At 36.9% G+C, this 19,488-nt stretch overlaps 1 long non-coding RNA gene across 1 annotated transcript; it reads left to right on the top strand.

Annotated features, from left to right (window-relative positions):
• The first annotated feature begins 123 nt into the window (after window positions 1–123).
• Window positions 124–17,997, top strand: LOC110467629 (uncharacterized). Its single transcript, XR_002464891.2, has 3 exons — window positions 124–187; window positions 1,818–1,885; window positions 17,915–17,997. It is a non-coding gene; the product is annotated as an uncharacterized LOC110467629 (long non-coding RNA).
• The last annotated feature ends 1,491 nt before the right edge of the window (window positions 17,998–19,488 follow it).

The raw sequence follows: 19,488 nt of genomic DNA, 5'->3' as shown, positions 1-19,488 counted from the left end.
AGAAGTGAGGTTGCTGCCGGGTGGGCCCGGTGGGGCCAATCGCAGCGAGGGGATGCCGGGGGCAGCCCGGCCCGGCCGTGCCGGGGCAGTTCCTGGGCCGTGCCCCGCCCGAAGCGCTCCTGAGCTCAGGAACTGCCTCGCACCGAAGCCATCCTGAACTCAGGAACTGCCTCGCGGCTCCCCGGGTGTGCCCTTCTCAGACTTTTATCCTTTTTGATTGAACCGTACAGGGCGATTCCTCAGAGTGCTCCTGAGAAGTGCAAAACTTGCCTTGTAAAGGGATGGAGACTTTAATTGAAGATCGGCGGGCATCTGTTTATAACAAAATCCATCACATTTTTTCTACCTGTATCTTTTTACATTTCCAATTATTAACCCAGTTAATAGTGGGGACGGGCGGGAGTGGAGCGGGGGGACTTTAAGCTTTCTCTGTTTGAAAGTTCTTCACTCATTGTACCCACTTCATTCATGGCTTTGAGATGGTACAAGAATAAGGTGGTTTATATGTATCTGTAGATTCCCAGCAATACATCACTTCAAAGGATACATTACTTCTACCAAGAAAATAAGTATGATTTCATTTTACTCTTTCAAGTATTGCTCCTGAAAAAACAGTGCTGAGTTACAGGATTTTTTGCTGCATCTCAATGCAATTTAGCATATAATTTTACATGTCAAGAATTGCTCAGGGAACATCCTTCCACAATTAAGCCAAAAAACTGGCATATAGTACAAGACCTGAACTGCAGTGCAATGTTTGTTCTTTAGTATGCATTTCATGTGTAAGTTATTTCTCAAAAATTGAAAAAAAATAATTCTTTCTGCTTTGGGATTTAATTTAACAGTTGCATTCTAAAAACTGTCAAAAATTAAATGTTTCACAGATCTTGCTAGCTCACCATCCACAGTTGAGAGCTGTAATTTCAGTGGCTTTTGTAGATATGTATGCTGTAGGAAGTATCACCTTCTCCATTTGTGTTCTTTAAGTATTGTTCGTCTTACAGATTCTAGCCCTTGAGTATCATCAGTATTAATAGAATATACAAGAAAAGTAATATGATCTGTGTCCGTTAGCTAAAGTGGAATGAAACCTGCCAAGTCATGACTGGAACTTTGTATGGTCATAGCTAAATAAATTGAAATTATACTTGTTGCTGCTAGAATAAAAAAAAAATGAGGTGTATCTCTTGTGACAGTCAAAAAATGGTAAATCCATAAAACATCCATTCCATTATTAGTATTAAGATGGATGTTAAAACAGTGTTTCAGTTATTTTTGTTTGTTCATTGTTGATATTTATCAAAGAGAAACATAGATTCAGCCTAGATAGCCCAAGCCATCTGTGATCCTTATGACAGTTGACCTGAATCCTGAAGTGACACAATTTAATTTTTGTGTCAATCTGGTGCAGCCATGTTAAACTTCTGGATCATTTTAGCAGTGGAGGTTTTGCTGAGTTACATAATCAAGTCAGCACAAGGTTAACTGTATTATTACTATTTCATTATATTAAGTATATGTTACCTTGTGTATAAGTTTTTCATGTGGTTCAGAATTTTGTGCTGGAAACAACTGGCTGCTTCATGGATTGCTTCATTAATAAATCTGACTTGCAAACGGAGCTACATTTGTATCAAGAACTGCAAGTGCCCTCCTCTGCTACTGTGAAGGGCTGCTGGCAGTTTTACACCTGTGGACTGAAGTACCACAAAGCTGGCTGCTGTTTATTTTCAAGAAGGCAAGGATACTCTTTTTATTCCCTTCCCATCAATTTTTATATTTTCTCATTATCCTGATTTTTGTTTTATCCCTGATAGAAACTGTGTTGCCAAGGTGCTGGAGAGGTAAGGGATTTGGAAGGAAGACCCTTTCAAGACCTCATCAGGTATGTTAGATGCAATTCCCCATGCCCACCACTCAAGCTGATCTGGCCACAAAGAGTGTGTCCTTGAAGAGAACTTCTCAAATGGTACAAATTGAATATCACAAGAAGGTAAGTTCACAGCTATGGAAGGAGAATTTGGTCTGAGCATGTATTTTAGCAGTGTTACAGCTTAACTTTACAGAAATGTGACATGGACAGCTGAGGGTGTGCACAGGTTCTACTGCCAGTCTCTACATTTGAGGAGAACTGCCAGTGTCCAGGTGCTGACATTCAGGGAGTGCCACAACACTGCAGTCACTGCTGGGACTCACCTGCTGCAGCTGGTGAGCACAGGCCTCGAGAGCTTCCAAACATCCAAACCAGCTATTTCAAATCTGCACAGCTGTATTAACTAGGCTTTGCTCATAGGGACTGCAGTAATATTTCAGGTACAATTTCTATAGGAATTTCTGTTACTTCAGAAAAATAAAAAGTATTAAAATATCTACTGTAGTATTTGTTTCATGAAAAGTTGTATGCAATAATTTATACTTAAGAAGTGGTTTGTTGCCAGTATGGGTAAATAATGTATTGAGCTACAGGGTGTTTTGTAGACTTCTTTCTTTTTCGTTTTCTCCCTTTTTTTCCGTTTCGAATTTTTTTTTTTTCTTTGTGTCCTTTTAACTTGAGCATTTTTCAGAATCAGGTAACAGCATAGAGTTCATGACTGTTACTGGGGATGCTTGGAAGGTTTCTGTTTATTCTAGAATCTACACATGTAGCCATGCTCTTGGCTGACCAAAATTAGGAGTGTTGTGGCTTGCACTAGCAGTGTTTTGAACACAGTAGGCACTGAGATGAGTATTTAGTGTGATAGCTGGTGAGCTGTGCATCCAGGTGGACATTCAGTTTGGATTTTAGCTCACATGTTCTGGAAAGCTTCTGCTGTGCTGGCGTGGTTACACAGGTAACTTCTCTGTGGAGGGCAGCGGTATCTTGGGAAAACAAGTTTTTCTGACAACAGATATGAGAGTATAGATTGGTGCTAAACATAGTTAGCTAAGCTGACAACAGCACTCCTCTGCTAACTTAGCTGCACTCAGACCAGGAGGATTTGCAGATAAAGTTGCATAAGCTGGGAAGTGCTTTTTCATGCTGATCCTTACACTGCTGTGTCAGCAACATGCTGCAACTGCAAGGTGGGGCTTAAACTCACTCTACAAGCTGACAAGGCCATGTGTCTCTACATGCATTTTTTTCTGTTTGATTTAGTCAATAAGGAAAAAAATTAAAGTGAATTCAAATGAGACACTTCCATGCTGAAGCATTATTTTATGCACTTTTTACTGCTCCAACAAACTAGTGGAAGTCCTTCTGAAGCACACATGGCTTTTTATGGTTGCTGGTCACTCTCTTGTCTGGTCCATGGACATGCCTTTCTACCAAGCCATTATCTCCATGTGCTTTATTGTGAATATCATGGAAGAAACGGTTCTTGAAAGTAAAACTGAGCAAGTGGAGTGAAGTTACCAAGCAAAATCAGAATTCAGGTAGAATCAGAGAGTGGAAGACAACAGTTATCTTTAGGTAGAAAACAATAACAGAGAGTACAGTACTTGGTACAAAAAGACATGAGACAAGGTAAGATAAAAGGAAAAATCAGTAATGTAGAACCAAGGAAGAAAGAAAACAGGGATGTTTAAAGGAGAGGGATAAGCAAAAGCTACATTCAAAGAGGTTGGACATGGTCCAGCAAATCACAGTCACAAGACCTCTGTCAGGGCAGTGCAATTTTTCTCCATAAAATTGGAGAGGAAAAGAGAGAGAAGAAATCAACATGAGAGATGGCCAGGAGAAGTCATCATTGAAGACAAGCCATCACTGTAGTATTTTGTAACATTTGCTCTGCAAGTGCCTTTCCTATTACATATTAATTGAAAAAGTTTTTTAAAATTATAGCAAATTTGTGAAAATGCATTTACATTGGTAATGCACATGTATGGAATCATGTACACTCACTCTATTCAATAGCAGTGAAAGAAGGCTGTGAGACAGAAAAAATAAATAGATAAGTGTGTGCTGGTTTGGGGTAAATGTTTCTCCATCTGGAAGAGTGATTGATGTGGGTATTTTTCAAAAGTTGCCATTCATGAAAAGTTGCCATTCACTAAAATATTAGTGGCAATGCTCATGTTAACATTTCATGCATTTTAGATGAGGGTTTTTTGCTTTATTTTTGTTTGTGTCCACACATCAGCTGACACAGCCTGCTGGGTGTAGCCTGGCTCCACACTCTGTGTCCAAGGACTGCTGCTCACCAGCAGCTCAGTGGATAGAAATGCTGTTTCCTGAAATCTCACACAGTATGCAGTTAAGTCTCAAATGACTCAGAGAAAGAAGACTGCTTTGTAAGTGGATGTACTGGGTAGAAGAGGAGAAGTTTGAAAAAACAACAGGTCCTCTTTCAAATGTATTTCTAGTTCCTTGAAATTCTACCTAATTATGTCTTCTCTACATACAGTGAGTGTTTATACATAGCATTACAGCATGACAGAACTTCAAGCCCAGAGGAATAAATCAATTTATATTTGTCTCTGAGCCACAATAATTGTCTTACATTTACATTCATTATTGAAACTTATTTTCTTTAAAGTATTTGGTTCATATTAGTTTCTGACTCTCATGTTCAACTTACTATTAGAACAAGGTGAAAAGCAAAATTATTGGAACATTATGTTTCTTGAAGTTAAAAGGTGTCAAGATATTGGGAGAGCTTTAGAGATGCCAGGAGACCTGCTTAGTACTGTGATTTGATGATGAGAAAGTCAATACCATTTCTCTAAGATCAGCAGAAGAAGGCAGCTCCTTGGAACAGACACAGAACCTCTTTTTTTTTCTTTTTTTTTTTTCTTTTTTTTTTTTTATGTCGAATCATAACAAATATCAAAGCTATTGCTTTAGGCTAAAAACTGGGCATGTACAAGAACAACATAAAAGATGTGTGTCTGGAGCTTTTCTGAATCAATAAATTGGTTTGGTTCTCTTCCTTAGGAATCATCTGTAATGTACTTGAGTGCAAAACTAGATTTGGGTAGGTAATGAAAGTGAGCAGGGCTCTAGGATCCCTTAGGTTTCTGTTTTAAACAGGCATACCCATCTTCCTGTGTGCCTCACTTTTTTTTCTTCTTTTCACAGTTTGTATTATAGACATTTTTTTGAGGAAGTACCAGAAACAAAGTTACTTGTAACTTTAAGAAGGAATTCAACAGCAAGTTTAGGTGCTTTGGTTCAACCACTATGTTCTGGTCATTTTTCTTCTAATAGACAACTTAATCTGAAATTTCAGGAAAAACACCAGACACAGACAGAAGCATTTATCAGCATTATTTAGTTTTTCGTTATTTTAGTTTGTTCTCTGGACAGCCTGTCTTTCTTTTTGTATTTGGTCCATTGTTCCCAGATGTATTCAGTGTGGGGGCATTGCATTTGGCATGCCAGTTGCATCAATCATGCCCTTGGTCCTTTCCTTGTTTCAGTCCAAAAACACACTTTAGAAGTAAATCGTTAACTGCTCACATATGTCTAAGAAGAGTGGAGACATGATGATAGACAGAAATTTAAATGGATTATCTTCAGCAGATATTTTCAGGTTTTAGAATGCATTAAGCTGTGTGTTAATTTACATCTATCATTCATATTGAGAGCATACATGTGTTGTCTCAAAATATTTATGATTGACAGCTGCAGGATTTGGGATCTGGGGCTTGGGGATTTTTTTTTTCTCTTTTCTTTGATTATCCAGCTTCATCACAAGTGCTTTTATGTTTTTTTCTTGGACCTCTGTTTCTAATTCTACCACTGACATCTCTTTTCATGTCTCAAAGCCCCTGTTAGTGCATTTTTCGTATCATTTGTGTCTCTGGGAGGGATTCATTTTTGTTGGTGTTTCTTGAAGATAGAAAAGCCTTTACCGTGCTATTTGACCCTATTTATCTCTCCATTAATTTATCTTTGATCCAAATGTGTATTAGAAGGTAATTAAGTTTCACTATTTGCTTTCTAAACCCATTTCAGGGTTTCTCAGCATAGTACTTGAAATGTACACTTGAACTGAACAAGTCTTATTGCCTTCTTTCTTAGTGTTCCACATATTTTCAGTATTAAAATCCTATTAATGCATTTTCTGTAAAAAGGGATTAGTGGTAGAGTAAGTTCAGGTAGTGTAAGTTGAATTAAAAATACCAGATAAAATTAAAAATAAATACAGCTGGCATTATAGTTTATTGCATAGATATCGTTTCCAGAAGTATCTCCATTGTAGTGCATTATAGTTGTTATTTAATTCAAGTGAGTTGTATCAAAGGCATGTTTTTTTCTTCTGAAAGAGGAATGGACTTTGCTACTTAAGAGGTAAGTCTGTATCAGATCTCATGAACTGACTGTTATTGAATATTTATTGCGGGTCTTGTGGTTTGTGTATACTTTTGCTGGAGAGCAAATATAAACATGAGCAACGAGTATGTAATGAAGATAATGCAGTTGGAGTCCCAGTAACAGAGTGTTTCCAGCATGACTTTCAGTAGAAAAGAGTAATGGGGTAATGCTGTTGGCTGAGATGCCCATTTTACTAGTGAGAGTGTTGGCAAGGCTTAGGATTTAGTAACAGAGAGGTTGAGATTTTGGTGAAAGAGACGTAAGCTAAATTATAGTGCAAAGAAAATGGGAGTAGCTACAGAATTTTGGGTGAAAATATATGATGAAGGTAACAAAGTATTTTACACATTTGCTTTTAGGTGTTGCTGCTCCTTTTCCAAGAGGTATATTCTGTTAGTGAGTTGGATTTGCAAAGTAGTCTTTAGCTGATTATAAATGTTTTTCCAATATTTAATACTGTTGGGGGAATTTGGAAAAAAAAAATCAAAACCTGCAATTTTTTTCTTTTTAGCTCTTGTTATTTGAGAAGTGGGTAGGAGTAGTAGACAGTTTTCAGCTAAGTGACAAAAGAAAACTCAGACTAAAAAGCAAGATTTAAGAATTTTTCTATTCTGATCGCTTGCTGGTATTACACAGCATGTAGCATCATGTTGAAAAGTAATAAAAGAGAACAGCTTAGTTTCTAAACCTTGAAATGAAAGTTTGCAAGTTTGCTTGAATGGTCTTGACACTTGTTTCAGGACTGGCAATCTTAATGCAAGAAATTATCTGAAAATTCTGATATAAGACCACCAGAGTCCCTAAGTTTTGAAGATAAATTGATAAGGTAATCACAGAAAGCTCTCAGAAGTTAAAGCCATTTTAAATTGAAAGACCTCAAAGGTTTAATATCTTCTATTGAGATCTTGACTTATAGAGGTAACAATTCTAGCATGCATGATCATTAAAATAAGATTTCACAAGTAACCAAGCAAATAAATATGTTAAACGTGTAATTTTTCAAAGATCTCTCCAACACTGAAACTCAGCCATGGCCTGTAGAACAGGAGCAATATTGAAATACTAATGAAGTCTAAAAACTTCTGAATTTTTTGCTTCTTGATTTTGTTTTGTGAGAGGAAAGATTTGCTTAAAGAGATTGTGTCTTACACTGTACTAATTTATGTAGCCAAGGGAAGAACCAAGATTTCTACCAGACAAAGCTTTGTCTATTCTTTTACAAACCCTAAAAAAAAGCTCATGTCATACTGTATTTTTGTTCCCATATTAATAAAATTAATATGGGAACAAAATTCGTATTTTGTAATAATAATTACTATCTGTCTGGAAATTTGCTCTGTCTCTCCTCACTGAGAAGTCAGGAAAGTTGGCACCTTCTCTAAACATGGATTATGGGAGGGGGATCTGTCTTGGAACCTTTTCCTTTGGAAACAGTAACAGGCAATTTCTTTGTAGTTCTTAAATAATTACCCAGTTAAAGTGTGAATATATGGGAACAGCAAAGGAATAAATCACCACAGCAGCAGCTATATGCATTTTTTTATAGTATCCTAATTTTCTCTCTTTCACACTGCACAATAGAAGAAAATGTCCACTTTATTTCATTGCTAATAATTGGAAGAATGCTGAAGACCAGTAAAGTTAATGAGAAAATTATTACGGCAGAGAAATACAGTCAGTTTTCATCTATTTTTTAGAAATTATGAATCTAGGATAAAACTGCTTTTAAGGAGGCTTTGAATTTGGCCTTGATATTTTTCCTAACACCCTTGCTGTTCTGTAAACTTTCAGTATCTACCATAGTTTTGGAAATTTTCTGTTGTATTTATAAGGTTGAAACTTATACTTTTGTTTTCACCTATGTCAAAATGGGAAACAAACATATATGTTAATAAATCTTGTTTGCATTCAAGTTTTCCTTTCTTGAAGGCAAAGAGCTATTCATCACTGCATCTCTGACAATGATGCAATCTGAGCAGTGAGATGTATCACTGCATCTCATTGCTCTTTTCAGTGTGCTCAAGCATGAATGCTTGAGCTGAGGTGCCCTTGGCTCTACTGGAAATATTATGTCATCATCTAAACAAGATGTTGTTATGCCAGAAAAGGATCAATACTTTGATGAGTAGCTGCTGCCTCAAAACTGCATTGTTATTTTATAAAGGACGACTTGGAATACACTCCAAAGCACTTCCCATGGTATTTGATTTGTCTCTCTGCCCAGGAAAATGAGTTGATTCATCTGTAAATACATGTCTGCCAACCTCAGATAACAAGAAAAAAGGCATATTTTGTCCACATTAGGCTTCAGCCTTTCAGCCATTTAAACAGTGTACTCTCTTTGTGAAAGAAATACTTCACATACCAAGAATTAATTCAGTGGGGAGGAGAGGAAGAGCTTTCAGTCATTTTCCTGCTGCTGAGACCAGATGAGCATAGCCTTGGGTCTGTGTGACCACACAGCCCTGGCAGCACTTCAGTGGGTGGCGTGCAAGGACTGGCAGCCCCCAGAGGCTGAACTTTGACAGGATGCAGTGCTGGAGAAGATGCAGTGCTGCAGACCTTGAGAGGGTGCATTGCTGCAGTCCTGGAGAGGATGTAATGCTGCAGTCCTGGACAGGGTGCAGTGCTGCAGACCTGGAGAGGATGCAGTGCTGCAGACCTGGAGAGGGTGCAGTGCTGCAGTCCTGGACAAGGTGCAGCGCTGCAGACCTGGAGAGAATGCAGTGCTGCAGTCCTTACCCCTCAGTCGGCTCCCCAGCCAGGCTGCAGTGCCAGTGCTGCCGTCTGTGTCTGCCTCGGGACCTGCAGCTGAGACAAACCAGAGCTACAAGCCTCTGGGCCAGGGCATCGGGAAAGGCAGGACTGATGCAGCTGAAGGGCTCTCTGCTGGAACAGCCTCATCTCCCTGCTGAGAAACAAGTCTTGCAAGAGATTAGTGTTGTTCAGAGTGCTAAACTAGCATCACTTTGGATAATATCACTAGTATACAACAACCAAGGATTATGTAACTGGTTAGCAAAATGGACTAAAAAACCTTTTTGGAGTCTTCTTGTATCCTTTTCATGCAGTCAGCAGTGGCTTTAGCAAAAAGGCTGTATGGAAGTCCTGTAGCTCCTTTTGAACAGCCTGTCATCTGAGGGGAAAACACTACCTTGCTAGATATCAGAGCATCATTTAACCCTCCTGTGGATTCCTTTAATTCTTCTATTGGCTCAAGTCCCAAGTAATCAAATTTAAGGATTTAAATGCATAAAGACATGGAATTATTTTGTGAAGGTCTCTTTTCTTTGATACTGATGAGGAAAATAATTTCTCCAATAACTTTAATATGGGAGAGGAAAAAAAGGAGAATTCAAAATCTTTCAATGATATATAATATTTCCTTATTCTTTTTGCATTAATTGTCTATTTATACAAAGCTTAATAGAGACTCAGTAGCTAGTAGAGTTTTGAATGAATTTGACTCGTCTAATAGAGAGAAATTGCTCATTGGTGTTATTAGAGTAAACAAATATATTTACCTTGCCAGAAGGCATTCTTAACAATGCCTACTCACTTCTATCCTACTTGTTCAGGCCTAATTTGTTAAAAATGCTCCCAGGTTCTTCCTTGTGTTCTGGGGTGCTGAAAATATTGAAGAATTGATTTTCATTCTAGCTCAATTTAACTATTACAACCCACCATCGAAACACTGATTATAACATTAGGCTTATAAGAGCTTCAGAATTATTGACAAAAACAATGGTTATTGTCTAGAAACCTAACCAATGCAGAACCTGCTTTTCATACAGAAACAATGTAATTCACTGCATCTGGAAGGCAAGGTCAGCCTGAATACTTATTTCACCTTAAAAGAATTCCTCAGTGTTTGTTTGCTGCTTTGTTTCTTTCAACAGTGAAGCCATATGATATTTCACCTGAAGAAACAGGCAAGGAATTTTATCAGTGCTCTTGTGAAAAGCCTTTCATAACATCCGTCAGCTCCTGAAAACTTCAGTGGGATTGTTCATCTCTTTGATACCAATGAAAAAGAATCAATATCAGAGAGATCTATTGTAAGTTTAGGAGTCCTGAAGAAATCAGCCAGCAATAGGCATCTGTGGTTCTTTGAATGTTTATTCTTTCATGCAGTCTTTTTTTCTTTTGCCACCTGCGCATCTAACCTGCATTGTTATTGATTTTTGTCTGGCAGATAGGCCTCAATATACACATATACCATGCCTGGGAGAAACTGAGCCTAGGTGGAAAGGTTTCACACTGCCCTAAGAAACACTGATTTTTCTGAAAAGCTCAGATACAGATATTATGAATTCCAAGAACAGTAACCTTGAACAAAGACTTTTTTCCCCAGAAAATATCTGAGAACTTTTTAACACACAAGAAAGAAGAGCCTTGTGTGCTTTTGAGATGACTCAAAACTTGGTCCTTCAGTTATAATTGGTTCATTTCATTTGTTCTCTATTTTGCAACAAACTGAACTTGTAGCATCATTGTATAAGTATCTCTCACTATCCTTTCACACAGGATCAATTTAGGCAGGCAAAAATAAAAATTTGTCTTATAGAAAGGTATCCTCAAAGCCCATTGTCTTAGTTTCAGTTCTCTGTTGACCAAGTATTGGACTTTAAATGTTCAATTTTTCCTATTGAAAGAAGGACATAGCTCAGGAGCATCTTCCCACTTGCAGAGGAGGAGGTGGGGAGCACCTTCCTTGCCACCAGTGCTTCCATCCTGTACACTATTGCAAATGGAGTTTCACATTTACTGATGATTCCTTTCTGAGAAAAAACAAGCAGTTTTCTCTTAGGTTGCTATTAATATCTCATTATGAGATTATGATATCTCCCTGGAGTCTGCCAGCAAAACAGCTGTTGGAGTAGATGTGTTGATGCTGCTCAGTGCTGTAATGTTTTGGTAATCTCAGTCTTGAAGATAGTCAGGCATCATTTTCAGCATGTCCAGGTGTCAGTCAGCTGCAGACCAAGGAGTCCTGGAATGATGTTTGAACCTGGCCTTTCTCCTGTCATCATGACCACAGCATTGCTAATCTGCATTTTTGGAACCTACCTACTTTGATAATTAGTATATTAGGAAACAAAGTGTCTTTCTTAGAGTAACTGCAACATTGACAACATTAAGATTGTGATGGAAATATGTTAATACCAGAAAGGAGAAAAAGAGTCCTTCCTGAATTTTGAAGAGCACATCCTACTTAATCCCATACTTCAAAGTGTTGTCCTTCTATGCAGAAGAATGATTGGAGGGTGATTACTGCTTGAGATGAGTAAAAATTCCTTCATGTTTCTTTATCTGTTTTTAAGTTGGGTTTTCAGTCAATTCATACTTTCCCTATACAAAATTCCCAGAGACCTGGCAAAAATTATTGACTTAGAAAATAATTATTCTGAATTCCACTGCTGTGATAGCTGTGCAAACTCATAAAAAAGCTGCTTGAGCAGCAGTAGTAAAAACTATGCCAAATACATTCAGCTGTTTACTTTCAAGCTAGGAAGTGCTGCAGGGATCTTGGCATATGGCCCCCACTATTTGAAATCTGAGGAAATTCCCACTGGGTCTGAGACCAAACACTTTCTTGCAGCCATTTGGTGGGCTTTTACTACTGTGGTGTTTTAAAAGCTGTGATGGTTAGCAGCCTCTCACTGCTCGGGAATCCAGCTGAGCTGCCCTACAGAGTGCTGTTCAGTTTGCCATGGTTGCAAGCACAATTCAGCCACTCCCAGCTGTGTTCTGCCTACTTACAGTAATGATTAATTTCTTCCCAAAACTTCAATATAAAAGTCATCTGAACTGAGGGATGTACAGTGCTTCATTCTTCTTTGCTATGTTTTTTAATATCAAAGCTGTGAATGATTGTTTTTTCACATTAGAATTTTCGGAAAAAACATTCCTTACATTCCTGGTTTTATTCTAGTGGCCCTAGATAAGCAGGCTGAAAACAAACCAGAAATTGAAAATTGGGGTGGTTTTTACATAAGAGGCAGGATTAAATCTCTTTAAACAGTACTTACTAGTTATTGATTAATATAGAATTAATGCATATTAATAAAAATAGTGTTGGTAAAAGAGGCAAACCCTCTTTCTCATCCTTCATTTTTCACCAGTTTGATGTTTCTAATGCATGTTTTATGCTGAGAAGGAATCAGACATTATGGAGATTAACTCATGATAGTGACAGTAAAGGATAGAAAAGTTGATTGTAGACTGCAAGGTTAGTAGGCCCAACATTTTCTACATTTGATCAAAGGAATTATGGGTTCCAAAGCCATCCTCATGCCTTCTTGTCACAGCTTCACTGCTGCAATTCAGACTGGTGCCTAGCCATGGGAGGTCAGCTGCACTGCAGCCTGAGAAAAGAAGGGTAACCATTAAAAGCAATTTGTGTTCATTGTCCTAGAGCTGTAATAAAGTGCTTGTAGTTGGAATTTTTTTCCAACAAGCCTTGAAACTAATCTTAAAGTTGCCTCACTTTGTATCAAAGAGAAAAATGTTGTAATTTGTTGAACAACCACTGATTTGATGAAAGTTTCTGCCTACTCATAAGTGAATTTTAAAGCACAATGGAAGAACCTGACTGTCTGAGAGAGCTTCTCATGGGCTCCAAGTCAACCATTTCCCCTACAACTAATATTACCAAAGGAGATTGTCTCTTAGGGACTATATTGTTATTTTGTGCATTTGTGCTATACCCTGCCCTTAAATAATGAAGAACATTTACTCCTGAGCTATTCCATACTACAAAATCTCACTCAGGATTTGATAATTTACTAGTAGCTTGCTTTAAATAAGATGATTCATTTATAGGCTGATTTTCTGCTTCTACTATTAATTTTCAAATATTGATATCTCCAAGGAAAACAAAAGATTGTTTACTAAAGAGGAAAATGCATTATGCCTTCCAAATTAATTGGTAGGAATAAACTTGAAACTTGACTGTTTGTGTGGTTTAGTTATTGCATCAGCTTGAAGTAGCTTCTTCACCAGCTTAAAGAGACACAGCCCTTCTGAGCTCACCATGTTCCCGTATGAGTTAAAGATGTCCATAGAAAATGCATCCACCTGTGGATTTCTGATCAATGGAGCATTCTGTGTATCCGTTCTTAAGAAAATTATACTACACCTTTTTGGGTTTAGCTGGATTGATTGAATCTTTATTGAGCCATTTATAAAAATGTCCCAGCAGGATTGGGTAGTATGTGTGGTTTGGGTAGACTATATGAACATTATTAATTCCATACAGTCAGCTGGAATATGTGAAAAGGAGGATGGAGGATGGTATGATAATACCTCAAAGATACTCTAGAAGCAGGTTTTACTGAACGTATTCTGCCAGCTAGTGCTTCTGGACTCCTAAACCAAAAACAGGAGTATGTGCTAAACAAAACAAAATAAATCTGAAAAAAACCTGAAGTTGTGAACAATGTCAGAAGATATTAGAAATCCAAAGGCTACCATGGCTTGGGTCCAAATTCTGAGTTTTAGTGTCTGTCCAGGAAGTGGAAGAGGGATAGGAAGTGAGGGTAAAGACTTGCATTTTAAGTCTGCTTTATCCACATATGTTTATGCCTTTCTGTAATTCATACCTTCAAAACTAATTTAGGAGATAACACTCTAACATGCATTAGGCTGTATCTCACTTTATTGGAAGAAAGAATGATTTATTCTCACATATCACACTCCCTGAACAGCTAAATAGATTACCAAAGAGTTGAACACAAAAAGAAGAAACTTTTAAGATTTTTAGGTGTTAACATCATTATTATCCAATGAATTTGGAGGTTCAAGTAAATGTTTTTCCATCTGGCTGTATATGCACACCTGCACCCATAGCCATGTTTTGCAGCGTCTTCAGACAATGAAAATAATAAACATCTTTCTTCAGTTTTGTCTTTAGTCATGTTGCTTTTTATCTGATCATTTTTAGAGAGCCACATTGTCATTGATTCAAGTAGGAGTAGTTTGTCTGTTTTAACCCAACCTCATGCTGTGTTGCTGTCAACACTGCTATGCATGTTTCTCTAATCAGCCACATGAAGTATTCATTGTCTATCTTCTGAAACACTGCATCGTGAGTACAGGGGCTTGTGCTGGTTAAAAAGGGAAGGTGTGGGAGTTTATCTCCTGCTTGTCCTGTTTGTTGTTGGGTACTATCAGCTTCTGTTAAGTCTAGAGCTGCATTTCTGGTTTTTACTGAGGCAATGTGTAGCACATTTCTCCATTTCTCTCTCCCCACTTCATGTTCTATCCCACAGTGTTCATAATGTTTCCATGCAAGACAAGAACGATTTGTGATGTTGAGATTATAAACCATATGGTACAGGCAGTAAGTCACACATGCTTTCTCAATAGCCAGGGATTGCTGGCTGTGAAAGACACGTATAGCATTACATTAGTTTCTGTCCTAAGAATTCTAGTCACAGCCTCATAATTTTGTAAAAAAATAAAAAAAAAAAAATTAAAAAAAAAAAAAAGCAGCAAGAGGAATGAAGTGTAGTGTTGTACAAGTTTAATTAGACAGAATATTTATTTTAACTCATTACTACTTCCCTGATTTCTATTATAATTCCTGTTCTGTCCCTTTATGGGCTCATGCCCATCATACTGTGACAGTGGAGGAAGTTTTTCACAGTTAAATCTAGTACAAATGTTTTATTAGTTCAAATCTCATTATTGCATTCTCTTGTCTAATCAAGATAAAGAATCTGCCATTAAGAATATAATCTTTTTTCTACTTATAGTTACAACCATAAAAGCAATTGGTTCAAATAGTTCCTTTGCACTCAAGGTTCTTTTTTGAAACATTGATTACTCCTAATTGTCATTTCTCATCCATAATTATTTAAAATTGTGTCTTTCAGAGTCATGATTTTTGCAAAACAGTTCACATTACCCTGTCTGGAGAGTTTTGAGGTGATTGATTTTTCAAAGCATTGCACTGAAATCTGATTCATAGTTTTGACTCAATTAGCTGATTGACTAAAACACTGCACAGTCTTTTAAAAACATAACTTTCATCAAAAGCTACAATTAGTATAAATTGGATTTCAAATGACATGTAGACTAGTCAGCTCTAAATATGTTTCCCATAAAATGGTGTGCTCCAAATTAGTTAGCCATTGCCACCTGACAAACAGCTTATAAATGTTTATTACATTACTGTTCAGTCTTTGAATTTTCTTTTCAGTACACTCATAACTATCCCCAAAATGACTGTCATCCCTTTGAACAACTATGAAGTTGGTTTCAGCAAAGTTCCTTTAATATATTTGTTTACTAGAAAGAAATATTTATCTTCAGTTATGAGCTGAACCTCTTTCTTCACCATTGCCCTCTTTTTTACTGTGCCTCTATTTTACTGTGTCTTCTGCTCTTAGCTTTCCTTTTAAATATAATACCAGAAAATAAAAAAGAGAGTTTGTCAATTCAAGTCAACATGCATGCTGAGATGTCAAAAGGCATATGCATAAATAACTCTGCTTTGTGGATTTTATGCAAAGTATTGGCATGTATTTGCATTCTAGTATCAGTGATTCAGGCAACTTCATACCAGCTATCTTCATCTCTACTACAGTAGCGATCTGAAAAACAATCAAAGTGAAAATTACTCTATTCAGACAAACCGCTTCAATCCATCTTTTATCTTACCTTTCAGAACCTTGGTCTGAAAAAGAAAATTTCACCTACATTTCTAAGCATTTACTCTAGGTTTATATTGTATTTCTAAAATATCAGACTAACCACAGAAAGCAATGTTATTAATTAACTAAACTTGTGCCGAGGAGAAAATCCACTCTTATTCAAAGAAAAAAACCCTTCCTTCATTTACCCTAAATCTGAAAATGTAACTCTGAAAGAATCTACAAACAGGATCTTTGACTTTACAAAGGTAGGTACTTATGAAAAAATAAATTTGTGCACTTGTGAACTTTCCAATTATATAATGAATCAATAACATGACTGATGAAACTGTGTCCCAAAACTTATAAGATATAGAAAAGAAATATTATTTTTCATTTCTTACACTCCTATCTTTTGTGAATAGCTTTGTTCTCTTAAAGATATTGCGTAGGTTTGCTTATTTCTGATGAAATAAAAATGGAATAATTTAAATGAAAATATTAAAATATAAATCATGATTATAAATAATCAATTTTTCAAAGTGGACTTTCCATGAAGTTATCTCTGTGCTATTCTATTTTAAAATGACAGTATTCACAATAAAGAGCTTAATCCATGAAATATTTTTAGCTTAGGCAAATGTCTTTGCCCTTCTGAGCATCCTTCCTCCTCATATAGTAACTCTGCTGTCTTGTAAATAGCGTCTGTGTCTTAGAACCTCTCTTGCTCCTGTAAGAAGATGGAATTCAAGATCCATCTTTAACCAATTATTCACAGTCATGTAGACACAATGAAAGACACACGAGCCTGTGAATATCAGTCAAAATGTCTTCCAAGAAGGCTGCTGTGAATGTTTGTGTTTCATAGTATATTTGATGGGTGATAAGTTCAAAAGGAGAAAAATTGATTAAAGTGTTCAAGAACCTTCCAAATGTCAAATAGGAAGTAGGAGGATTTTTTGGTAGCTGGTCATTAGGCATTTCACTAGCTCCTGAGTGAGCTCAATCTACTTATGTTCACAGAAATTATTACAGCTTTAGTTAGAAATGATACATCAGTGTCATTTTCTTGGTGATAAGGAAAAAAATGAAAATTGTTTAACATAATAATTTGAATTAGGTTTATGTTTCATCTGATTCAGTCTGTATCAGGTCAATTTTTAATCCTGGCACCTATATAGAATCAAGAACTTTTTTTAAGAATGTAGATTCTTCACATAAACATTCTGGTATCTTTGTTGTTTATGGTTTTTTTTTAATTTATTAACATTTGGAGGCTAAATATTTTCCACTAATGCTTCAAAATGAATAATTGATTTGACTGCTATGGATGACATTGCTGTTCACATGGTTTTTTTAAATTTTATTTTTATTTTATTTTATTATAGTAAAGATGATAATGAGGTATTTATATATTACTATCGTAAGACCATGGGTGGTGCCTACAGAGATGCTTCCATGGTTGCATAAGTAATAGATACTTTATTTGGTTTTATCTGCTAGACTAATTAGTCCAGCTAAGGATATCTTAGGTAATATTTGGTCTGAAGTGTCACGATAAATAATGGGGTAGTGCTTATTTGCTAGTGTTGATAATCTGATTATCTGTATTTCTGTTTATTTCCTTTGTTGTTAAGGAGGCTATCCAGAACTGAAGGAAGTATACAATATTTTTAATTGTGAAATAATTTTATTTAAAAATATTTCACTAGTTGGTTATTTTAAGTCTTATAAATATACTCCCCAGATTTTTCTTTTCTGCTTCAGAGAAACAGAAATTGGTTTGATTTATATCCTCTTTGAAAAGGGGCTATTTCTACTGCCTCCAAAGTCTGCGTGATTTTTTTTTGTCCCCAGTTCTTTCCTATTATTTTACTTGCAGTCTTAATTAGTAGTTTCACAGCGTGTTCTTCTAGAAGCGGCATAAAAATAAGTCTCTCCATCTTAAGTGTAAGAATAACTTTCCCTTTTTTTATAGTTTATGAATGGCATGCTGCCTGGTGCAAGTTTGAAGAGTCCTGATACGGATTAGAGCCCTGCCTGCTGAAGCAAAGCAATTTGAGAAGTACTCTGGGAATAAAAGATCCAGTTAAGATGGCTCCACTTAGAGATCTAAAAATGAGTTGGGAGAAAAATTGTTGCTTCGATGATGGTAGGAACTTTTATATTAACAATACTTTCATCCTGGAGCTCTTTTATTGCATAGATTGGAGCTCACACTTGAAATTTGTCAATCATGTCATGTTGGTAGCACACACGTGCTCTATATTAGTGTAAAAAACTCTTTAGGCAATTACAAACCATTAAAAAAATCCTACTGTTTTTATACTCAGAATGTATAAAAGGTAGTACATACAAGGGAGATTGCTATTGAACATGATACATAGTTTGATAATACTTCAATATCAGAACTATAAAAAATTATCTGCCTGCCCAGAGTTATAGCTTCTTAGAGCTCTTCTTGTGAGCTGGTCCCTACACATGGTTCTGTAAAAAAGCACCTGGATATGCTCCAGGCAAGGTCTGCATGGGCCTGGTTTTGAGGGACTGGAAGTATCAGCAAAGCATACCTTGTAGAGAAAAATAGACTCTTACTATACAGTTGAGAGGTGGACAGAAGAGAGAAACTTTTTGATGTCACCAGCACTTTCTTCATAGACTGACAGAACCATAGAGTGATTTGGGTTAGAAACGACCTCAAATGTCTCATTCCAGCCTCTCTGCCTTGGGCAGAGACACCTTTCACTAGACCAGGTTGCTCAGGGCCCCAGCCAAGCTGGCCTTGAACACTTCCAGGGAGGGGACATCCACAGCTTCTCTGGGCAACCATTGCCAGTGCCTCACCACCCTCACAGCAGAGAATTTCTAGTATCCAATCTAAACCTACTATCTTTTACTTTAAAATCATTCCCCATATTCATATCACTCCATGCTACTGTAAAAAGTCCCTCCCCAGCCTTCTTGTAGGACTCCTCTAGGTGCTGGAAGGTTGGTCTGACACTGCCAAAGAACATCATCATTCTGGCAGACAGGGACCTTTAGATGTCATTGTTTTTTAAAAGGATGCAGTTAGTTGAGGGGGAGGGGGTTCTTACAGCCCTTCTGGGACTTTGGTTGAGACTAATAATTAAAATAGAAATAAGGAACTTAACAAAGAAACTCAAATCAATATTTCTGTGTATATCCGTAGGTGGGAGTCACAGCTACAGCAGCTTGAAACAAATAATATTTAGTATTTTTTCACAGTGATAGACAGCTTATGCAGAGAATATTCAGGGAGGTTGGAGCTTTGGAAGAAAGGAAGGATTCTGTAAATTTCCATGGAACAGCGTGTAACATTTCCCTTCCTAAGGAAACAAAGTACCTTCTGGATCTCTTCCCACATCCTGCTGTATATCAACAACTTTCTCTCAATTACCTTTTGGCTCCAGTGAATAAAGGGCTGCAATCATCCTTTTTAACAAGCCTTTAGAATTGCTCTTTTTTTTTCCAGATGATTTCCAACAATAAATGCAATTTAAACTTTTATGATAAAATTGTGGAAGAGCTTTA

This window comes from Lonchura striata, chromosome 5, assembly GCF_046129695.1.
Source record: "Lonchura striata isolate bLonStr1 chromosome 5, bLonStr1.mat, whole genome shotgun sequence".
Lineage (NCBI taxonomy): Eukaryota > Metazoa > Chordata > Aves > Passeriformes > Estrildidae > Lonchura > Lonchura striata.
Note: the sequence above shows the minus strand (reverse complement) of the source record. Positions and strands in the feature narration are given on the sequence as shown.